This window comes from Myotis lucifugus, unplaced genomic scaffold, assembly GCF_000147115.1.
Source record: "Myotis lucifugus unplaced genomic scaffold, Myoluc2.0 scaffold_45, whole genome shotgun sequence".
In the NCBI taxonomy this organism is placed as follows: domain Eukaryota; kingdom Metazoa; phylum Chordata; class Mammalia; order Chiroptera; family Vespertilionidae; genus Myotis; species Myotis lucifugus.
Window position 1 is genome coordinate 6,566,013 of NW_005871093.1, and position 9,787 is coordinate 6,575,799.

The following is a 9,787-nucleotide window of genomic DNA, read 5'->3' on the forward strand; positions in this document are numbered from 1 at the left end:
CCCCCCACACACACACATTAACGTCCAAATACTATGCAGTTGTGGGGTCAAAGTGAGGTCTACACCAACCCCTCTGCAGACATCACCCCTTCCCTTCCACACCCTGACTGGGTCAGGAAGTAGCCCCTTTCCCTGGGAGAAGGCATAGTTTCTGGCCCAGAGTGGTGCTCAAATATTTATTGAAGAAGAGAATAAATGAACACATAAATGGGGCCACTGCGAGTCTCCTGAAGCATTATTGCCCCTTTTGGACAGGTAAAAAATTCACCCTCTGTTCACTGTCTCTGCTGTTTCCACCAAGTCCAAACCAACATCATCTCTCCCTGCATATTGCAGTAGTCTCCAAACTGGTTTCCCTGCTTCCATCTTATTCTCCTACTAGCATCTACCTCTTTTCCACAGGATTTCCAGAGTGATCTTTTTAAAATTCAGATCTTATTATCTCTCTCCCTCTGTTTAAAACCCTCTGGTTAGCTTCCTGCTCCCTCAGGAATAATGTCAGTAATCTTTTTTATTTTTCCTCTGCCAAGGATATGCTTTTTATTGATTTGAGAAAGAAGGAGGAGGGAGGGAGGGAGGGAGGGAGGGGGAGAGAGAGAGAGAGAGAGAGAGAGAGAGAGAGAGAGAGAGAGAGAGAGAGATATGAGAGAGAACATTGGTTGAACCTGGACTCGTGGGCACCCTGACCAGGAGTGTAAGCTGCCACCTTTTGGGGCATGGGAGGAAACTCCAACCAAATCAGCCACCTGGCCAGGCAACCTGCCTCTGACTTAGCACTCTGTTCTTTCCCATCCCAACTCTCATCTGGCTTTGATATAACCATTGGTCTGTCTTCTGCTAGAGCAGTGGTTCTCAACCTTCCTAATGCCGCAACCCTTTAATACAGTTCCTCATGTTGTGGTGACCCCCAACCATAAAATTATGTTCGTTGCTACTTCATAACTGTAATTTTGCTACTGTGATGAATCGTAATGTAACTATCTGATATGCAGGATGTATTTTCATTGTTACAAATTGAACATAATTAAAGCACAGTGATTCATCACAAAAACAATATGTAATTATATATGTGTTTTCCGATGGTCTTAGGCGACCCCTGTGAAAGGGTCGTTCGAGCCCCAAAGGGGTCGCGACCCACAGGTTGCGACCCACAGGTTGAGAACCGCTGTGCTGGACTGTAAATTCTAGAGGAGCAGAGACCTGGTTTGCTCTGATTGGCTTTTGCACCTCTGCCTGGCACAGGAAGGAGCTCAAATACTTGCTGAGTAGCTGAGTGTGCTGAGAGGAAGAAAGACTGAAAGTAGTCTCTTTTTTTTTTTTAAGATGTATTTTATTGATTTTTAGAGAGAGAGGAAGGGAGAGGGATAGAGAGATAGAAACATCATCGATCGGCTGCCTCCTGCATGCCCCTACTGGGGATCGAGCCTGCAACGCCAGGCATGTGCCCTGACCGGGAATCGAACTGGTAACTCCTGGTTCCTGGGTCACCGCTCAACCACCGGGCCACACCAGCCGGGCTGAAAGTAGTCTTTGAGAGCAAAACAAACTCCAGCTGACAAGACACATCAGGAGCAAGGGTGGGAGGGTGGTGTATGTGTGTAGAGAAAGGGACAGTGCCAGAGGGAAGGTGGGGTGGGAGGGGGGTGGGCAGGGCATCAGATCTTGACTATGAATTTGAGAAGCAAACAGCTGAGATCCAGAGACCACCACCCTCCCTGCCTTATGTACATCTCAAAGGCCCTCGGGCCAACTCTGGAGACCACAGGTGCCACATTCTCCGTGTGACCCCGCACCCCATGCCTCCGCTGAGGTACCTCTAAGCAGCTGGTTGTTAAACTCTCAGGCTAGTGCGCAGGTCTGTGAATGTCCGCACCTTTCTAAGTGCACTTTCGGTGAAAACTGGCCTTTCAACTTTAACAGGCCTCTCTCTAGGTTAACCTCTGAAAGCAAGAGGAAAGATCCCAGCCCGGCCCAATTGGGGAGGCCAAACGCTCTTTTTCAGCTGCAAATGGCCGCTCAGACTAGAAAGGGCTCCCTTCACCCAAGGCTCTTAGGGAGCCCTTCCTGAGCCTTCCTAGCCGTCCCCTAGGAGGCCGCACCCTGGGTTCCCCCAGAAGATCCCAGGGGCGCGCCCAGGAGGGGCTGGTTCGAGGGGAGCAGAGGGCGGCTCCTTTGCCTTCCCAGGCTTTCCAGTCCAGGGGCGGAGCGGAGTCAGAGGTGGGGCTTCGGCTTTCCAGCGGGTTGGGCTCCCACTCGCCCTCCTTTCCCCGCCAGCCCAGCCCCGCCCCGCGCCACAGCCGTGACTCAGCGGGAAGGCGCGACCCAGCTGGCCCCGAAGGGCCGAGCCGCACCCTCCCCTCCAGGTCCGCACCTCTGAGCTTGTGGGGCTGGAGGGAGGATTCGTGGGCTGAGGTGGGAGTTCCCATTCCTGGTCCTTGAGCTTTCTGTGTGCCCCAGAAAAACCGACCCTTCTCTACCCTTGGTTTCCTTTCCGTACAGCGGAGCTAATAACAAGCACCTCCCAGGTGGTCAAGAGACAAGACGGTATTAGTTCCGAAGAGTGGGGGGCTTTTTGAAGTTTGTCTGTTCAGGGTGTGAACCCCGCCCCCTAGTTGCTAGCTGTGTGATCCTGGCCACTCCTTCAATCCTTACGCGTAAACAGTGCAATAAGACAGTGTCCACAAACGGGGAGAGAAAATAAAACGACTTGATTTTCATAGGTGGCTGCAGAATTCTAAGGAGGAAGGCCAGCTTTGACTAGCAAAACAAAAAGGACAATTTCGGAAAGCTAGTCCTGGAGGCTAAGTAACAGACAAGAGAGCTAGACAGTTCTGTGTAAGAAATGAGCAAGAACCCAATTTTAAAATGGGCAAAGGACTTGAATAGACATTTCTACAAAGAAGATATACAAATAATAAAGACAAGGGGAGATACTCAACATAACTAGTCATTAGGGAAACCAAACCCAGTAAGTAATGCTTTAATTTTAGCCACTAGGATGGCTAGATTTTTTTTTTTAAAGGGGGGCGTGGAGGTGGGGAAATGAGAATTAGCAAGGATGTGGAGAATTGGAGCCCTTGTGCTTTGCAGGTGGAACTGTAAAATGGTGCAACCATTGTGGTAAACAGTTTGGCAGTTCCTCAAAATGTTAAACATAGAATTACCATATAACTCAGCAATTCCACTCTCAGGTGGTATATACGTATCCAAGAGAATTGAAAACAGGTTCTTAAACAGATATGTGTACAGGAATATCCATAGCACTATTATTCATAGTAGCTAAAAGGTGAAAACAGCCTGTGTCCATCAACAGATGACAGGAAAAACACAATTTGGGAAGTCCATACAAAGGAATATTATTTCACCATTAAAAATAATGAAGCACTGATACATGCTACAATCCAGGTGAACCTTGAAAACATTATGCTAACCCTAGCTGGTTTGGCTCAGTGGATGGAGCATCAGCCTGCGAACTGAAGGGTCCAGGGTTCTATTCCGGTCAAGGGTACATGCCCGGGTTGTGGGCTCGATCCCCAGTGGGGGACTTGCAGGAGGCAGCCGATCCATGATTCTCTCTCATCGTGGATGTTTCTATCTCTCTCTCCCTCTTCCTTCCTCTCTGAAATCAATAAAAATATACTTAAAAAAAAAAGAAAACATTATGCTAAGAAAAGCTAGACACAAAAGGCTGCACAGTGCCACAATTCCATGCCTATGAAATGTCTAGAATAGGCAAACCCCATAGACAGAAAGTAGATTAGTGGTTGCCAGGGACTAGGGGGAGTAGGAATGGGGAGTGACTGCTAATGGATATGAGGGGATTTTTGGTAGGGGTGATGAAATGTTCTGGAATTAAAATAGTGGTGGTGGTCACACAACCCTGCGAATAGACAAACCCCTACTGAATTGTATACTTTAAAAGAGTGAACTTTATAGTATGTGAATTATATCTCAATAAAGCTGTTAATTTTTTTTTTTGAAGAGCAAAAATGTGGGAGTCGGATGTCTTGCAAACAAGGGAAGAGAAGAAAGGAGGTGGCAGGAGAGAGGGAGGGTCCCAGCTCCCAGTGTTTGGGGTAGACCATTAGGGCTAAAGTAAAGAAAAATCAATGAGCCTGGCCGGTGTGGCTCAGTGGTTGAGCATCAACCATGAAACAGGAGGTCACAATTTGATTCCCGGTCAGGGCACATGCCCAGGGTGTAGGCTTGATCCCCAGTGTGGGCTGTGCAGGAGGCAGCTGATGTGTGGTCCTCTCTTGTTGGGAGCCATTAGAAATTACATATACATCTCCAGCTTACAACACAATGGGTTTCTGGCTCCTCCAAGCCAACTCCCGGTTTGGCCTGGAGTTAAAAGAGCCTTGCGGTTAAAAGATAACCTACCCTCACCCTAAGAACACAGCTGCAATATCTGGAGCCTGCTACATCTCCACTGATAAGCTCACAGCTGCGACATTCCAGAGTCTGCTACATCCCTAGTGATAGGCTACGCCCATGGACCCCCTTGACACCCCTCTCCTCTAGAACAACATAAATTCTACCCGCTGTAAAAATAAAATTGAGGCTTGATCAGAACTTTGTCTTGCCTCCATTTCTTCGCGTCTCCTATCCTCTCATTCCTTTGCAGGATTTGGTGTGGAGTACCCACGATGCGTGCCCTGCAGGTCGGGGCAGTCTCTCATTGATGTTTCTATCTCTCTCTCCCTCTCCTTTCCTCTTGAAAATCAATAAAAATAGATTTTAAAAAGAAAGTAAAAATCAGTGAAAATCATCTGGGAGTGTGTGTGTGTGCACAAGGGCTTTTTAAAAACGGTATTTTATTTTACTTGTTTTTTAAAATATATTTTTATTGATTTCAGAGAGGAAGGGAGAGGGAGATAGAAACATTAATGATGAGAGAGAATCATTGATCAGTTGCCTCCTGCATGCCCCTCCCCCCCACCCCCACTGGGGATGGAGTTGAAACCCTGGGCATGTGCCTTTACCAGGAATAGAACCACCACCTCCTGGTTAATAGGTCAATGCTCAACCACTGAGCCACACCTGCCAGGCCAGGGTATCTAATTTTAAATTTTCAGTTGCTTGTTGGGCCTTTGCTACACATCATCAGCCAGATGTGCTACATGCATGGCATGGAATTAGTGGAACTTTTGGAGTGAAAGCTTAGTCAGTGACCAGGAAAAAGGAGAGCCACAGAGGACGCAAAAGCAGGTGGGAGATTCAGAAATCAGCGAATCTCAGAGATTCAGAGATCAGCAGAATCTAAACTCCTTAAGAATTCCTGAGGTTTTTGGTAGGGATGCTGGGAATCCTACTTTCATAAGGAGATACCTGGCTGGGTCCTTTTAATTAAACCTTAAGAGGCAAGGTGCTCTCAGCAAGTTGAACGAGGTAGGAGATATTCAAGAGGCTGACATTTGGGGCACCTATATCACTCATTTTCCAATGGAGTCTCTTCGCCCTTTGATAAAACTCCTCCCATGGCCTAGAAAACCCTGAGTGGTCTGGTCCTTCCCAGCTTTTCTGACTCATCTCAGCATGACCTTCTTTGCTCCAATCACAATGCCCTTCTCATTGGTCCTTTTGAAGGTCAGGCTAAATCCTCAGCCCTCCACCCCCACCCCCCAAGGACCTGGAATGACCAAAAGTTCACAGCCAGCTCCCTCTCACTACTGAGGCCTGGCTCAAACCTCACCTCCTCAGAGGTTTTCCCTGACCACCCAATTCCTACCACAATACTCTGCTTTATGTTTTTTATAGCACTAATCAGTAGGTCAAAGTCTCTTGGCTATTGATTTGTTTAATGGCTTTTCCATCTTCTCTTGAAGGTAATCTCTGTGCCATGCAAACCAGAACCTGGTCTACATCTCTTCTTACTCTGCAGCCCTAGAGCCCAGCATGGCACTTGGCCTAGCACACAGGTGCTCCAGGAATATTTGCTCATGCCCTACATTCACTGAGCAAATATTTGAGCACCTACTGTGTGTGAGATCCTGTGTACAAAGTTGGGCACAACAGACCCAGCCCCAGCCCTCCAGGGCCCTCTGGGCTAGTGGAGGGTACAGCCAAGCTAGCAGTCTGCTGAGATACAGGGGATGAGTGCTGTCACTGGAGAGGCACAAGGTGCAGTGTGGGCTCCTAGTCCAGATTGGGGAGGAGGGTTGTATCAATGAAGGCCTCTGGAGAAAAGGAAAGCCAAGATATGAGGCTAAATAAGAGTTGACTGAGGGGAAGGAGGAGAGAAGGTGATGCCTATTCCAGGCAGAGAGAACAGAATGTGCAGAGGCTTGGTGGGAAGAGAGCCCAGACATTAGAGAAATTGAAAGTAGTTCAACCTGGCTAGATCCTGGCAGCAAGTGGTGAGGGATGATGCTGAAAACACAGGCAGAGCCAGTCTGTGCAGGACCTTATAGCCTGAGCTAAGGAGTTGAGGAAGAGCACTGGGGAGCCATAAAAGGGGTTTGTGTGAGCAGGGGAGTGGCACCATCGGATTTGTAAACATTAGACAGTTTATTGTGTTATGGGTAGTGGGTTGGAAGGCAGGAAGACAGTGAAGAAACCATGGTAAGAAATGTGGAGGTGGAGAGAAGTACACAGGTTCCAGCAGGATTTGGTAGCTAGAATCAAGAGGGTTTAGTGATTAATTAGTTTTGTGTTTTTTTTTTGGGGGGGGGTTGTTGGGGATAATACCCAGATTTCTAGCTTAAACAAGTGGTTGATAATGCTACTTACTAAACAGGGAAACCCAGATATAGGTGTAGGTGACAAAATTCTCAGTGGGACAGGTTGAGTTTCAGGAGACTACAGGGTATTCAGGTCATCATTGGATTATTCTAGGAGTTTCTCAAGGATAAAAGCCTGTCTAATTTATCTGTATGGTCCCAATCCCACGATGCCCTCACACATAGAACACTAAATGTGCTGAATAAACAGTGAACAGAACTAGCCTTAATAACCGGCTGGAAAACAGGTTTCAGGTAAACCCACAGGAAAGTCTCAGTCAGGATGGGCTATGTTAGGCTGCTCTAATAAACAACCCCAATCTCAGTAGTTTGGAGCAGCAAAGACTTATTTCTCACTCACTCTCTATGTCCATCTTGAATCAATGAAGACTTTGCTCCAGTTGGCTCTCACTCAGAGCCACAGGTTGATGGAGCCTCCACCTCCTGGAACATCACTGGTCACTTTGAAGCAAGGGAACTTGACAATTGTGTTTGGGTCCTTGAAGGCTTCTGCTTGGGGGGCACTTCCCCTCACACTTCATTGGCCAAAGCATGTCATAGGGCCACACCTCACTTCAAGAGGGCAGGGAAGTGCAAAGCTATCACATACCAGGAAGGTGAAGAACTGGACATGTTGGTGACCAGTATTAATGTGCATCAAGAATCTTAGGTTGTAGTCCTGGGTCCACTGTACAAATTTGGATAAGTCATTTCTCCTCTCTGAGCCTCAGTTTTCCCTGTCTGTAAAATGGGACAATAATAATTCCCTCACAGGGCTGCTATGAGGGTCAAACAAGAGGTCATCAATGAAAACACTTTGTTTAGATGGGAAAGGGCACTTAAGGAGTGGGAAGCGGTGATATTTCTGGGACAACAGAGAGGCACACTCAAACGTGGGTATGCTGGAGTGACTATGACTACAGTCTAAGCAGATTCTGAGTATGCTGAGTTCAGACCTGGGGGGCTGTGAGATGGATAGAGCATTCTTGTCCAACTCCCTGAATTCCTAAGCATTTTCATTCCTCCATTCCTCATCTCTCCAGTGACACCGTGGGTCTCAGAGAACTCCCTAACAAATGGAGACAAAGCCATTACTGCCAAGAGCTTGGAGCTCATGTCTGCCTCCCTCTTTGGCTGAGAGCCAGGACCCAGATTTAGAGCCTGTGGGAGGCAAAATAATGGCCCCTCCAAGATGTTCACACCCTAAGCCCCAGCGCTCCTGAATATGTTACTTTATGTGGCTAAAGGGATTATGCAGATGTGATTAAATTAAGGGCCTTGAGATGGGAGATTATCCTGGATTATCCAGGTGGGTCTAACAATCATAAGAAGCTTTAGACTGGAAGAGGGAGGCAGAAGAGTCAGAAGAAGAGAGTGTGATCGTGGAAGCAGCAGTCAGAGTGAGGTAATTGCTGGCTGGAAGGAGCACATGAGCAAGCATGGGATGCAGGCAGCCTCTAGAACGCGGTTCTCAACCTGTGGGTCTCGATCCCTTTGAGGGTCAAACGACCCTTTCACAGGGGTCGCCTAAGACCATCGGAAAACACATATATAATTACATATTGTTTTTGTGATGAATCACTATGCTTTAATTATGTTCAATTTGTAACAATGAAAATACATCCTGCATATCAGATATTTACATTAGGATTCATAACAGTAGCAAAATTACAGTTATGAAGTAGCAACGAAAATACTTTTATGGTTGGGGGTCACCACAACATGAGGTACTGTATTAAAGGGTCGAGGCATGAGGAAGGTTGAGAACCACTGCTCTAGAAACTGGAAAAGGTAAGGAAACGAATTCTCCCCTAGAGCTTCCAGAAAGAACACCACTCTTCAGACACCTTGAACTTAGTCCATTTCAGACTAGTGACCTCAAGAACTGTAAGATAATCGATTTGTGTTGTTTTTAGCCACTAAGTTTGTGGTCATTTGGTACAGCAGCTGTAGGAAACTAATGCAGAGCCTGCTGGCTGGACCTGTAGGGCAGAGGCTTGACGCCAGACAGCTGCTACTAGCAAGACCCCAGGGCTAAGAGAGGCTCTGGCAGGATCTGCCACTTCTCTATGCCCCTAGGACTGCAGGTGAGGTGCCCCCAAAGCAGCCTCTGCAAAAGCCCCAATGCTGCTTTGCTCTACCTTATCTGCCTTCCTGCCCCCTCTCAATTTTTTCTGTTCTAATGACTCCACCACCTTGCTATGTGACCTTGAGCAGACCCTTCCTTTTGCAGGACCTAGATTTCTCTATTTGTAAATGCAAAACAGGGATGGACTAGGAGACCCTCTAGAGGCCTTCCAGGCCTGATACTGAGTCAGCATTTCCAGGATGTGATGGGCCTGCAGAGAGCTCTCGGATGATGCTCTTGAACCGCCCTCCATCCCCAAGCCTCCAAAAACTCTTTACCAGTCTTTCCTGCTGCCACAAACAATGCACTTGTGTCCAAACACTGACCTCGGTTAAAAGACAGGGGGGGACAATGCTTTATTGACTTGGCACCTATGAATGGATGGTTACAGACCCCCACAGTTCTTTGCTATTGCAAAGTGGAGGCTCTGTGGTGGGGGCAGCATAAATCACAGATGCTGGTTCTAGCTGCAGGGAGGGGCCACTGTCCCTGCTTTGGCCCCTCCAGTCCCCTTATCCAGTCAAGCACCATCTGAGTCTGGGCCCTCATGGAACAAGCCAGGGCAACGACCCAGGTTCTTCTACAGTCCCAGGCAGGCTAAGGTAAGGGCTGCAGGCTTCTCCTGTCTTCCCTCTTCTTGGGGATCCCAAGATGGGTCGGGGGAAGGGAGAGACCCCATTTTCTCCTGAATCACCTGGATTGGGTTCCAGGAAGGTCGGATTAGGGGTGCTGTACCTGGAGCCCTACCAAAGAGAGAGTTAGAAGTCATTCCCTTTCCCCAATTTTCTGTTTTGGCTGAGCAGAAAGTGGGAGGTCTTGTTGAATTGGGTCCACAACAGTTGATGGGATAAAGCCAGGCCGTGCTATGCAGGACCACACCATTTGGGCAGGCTCTCTCCCAGACAAGGGGAGGGAAGGGCTGAGTGAACTGCAGTTG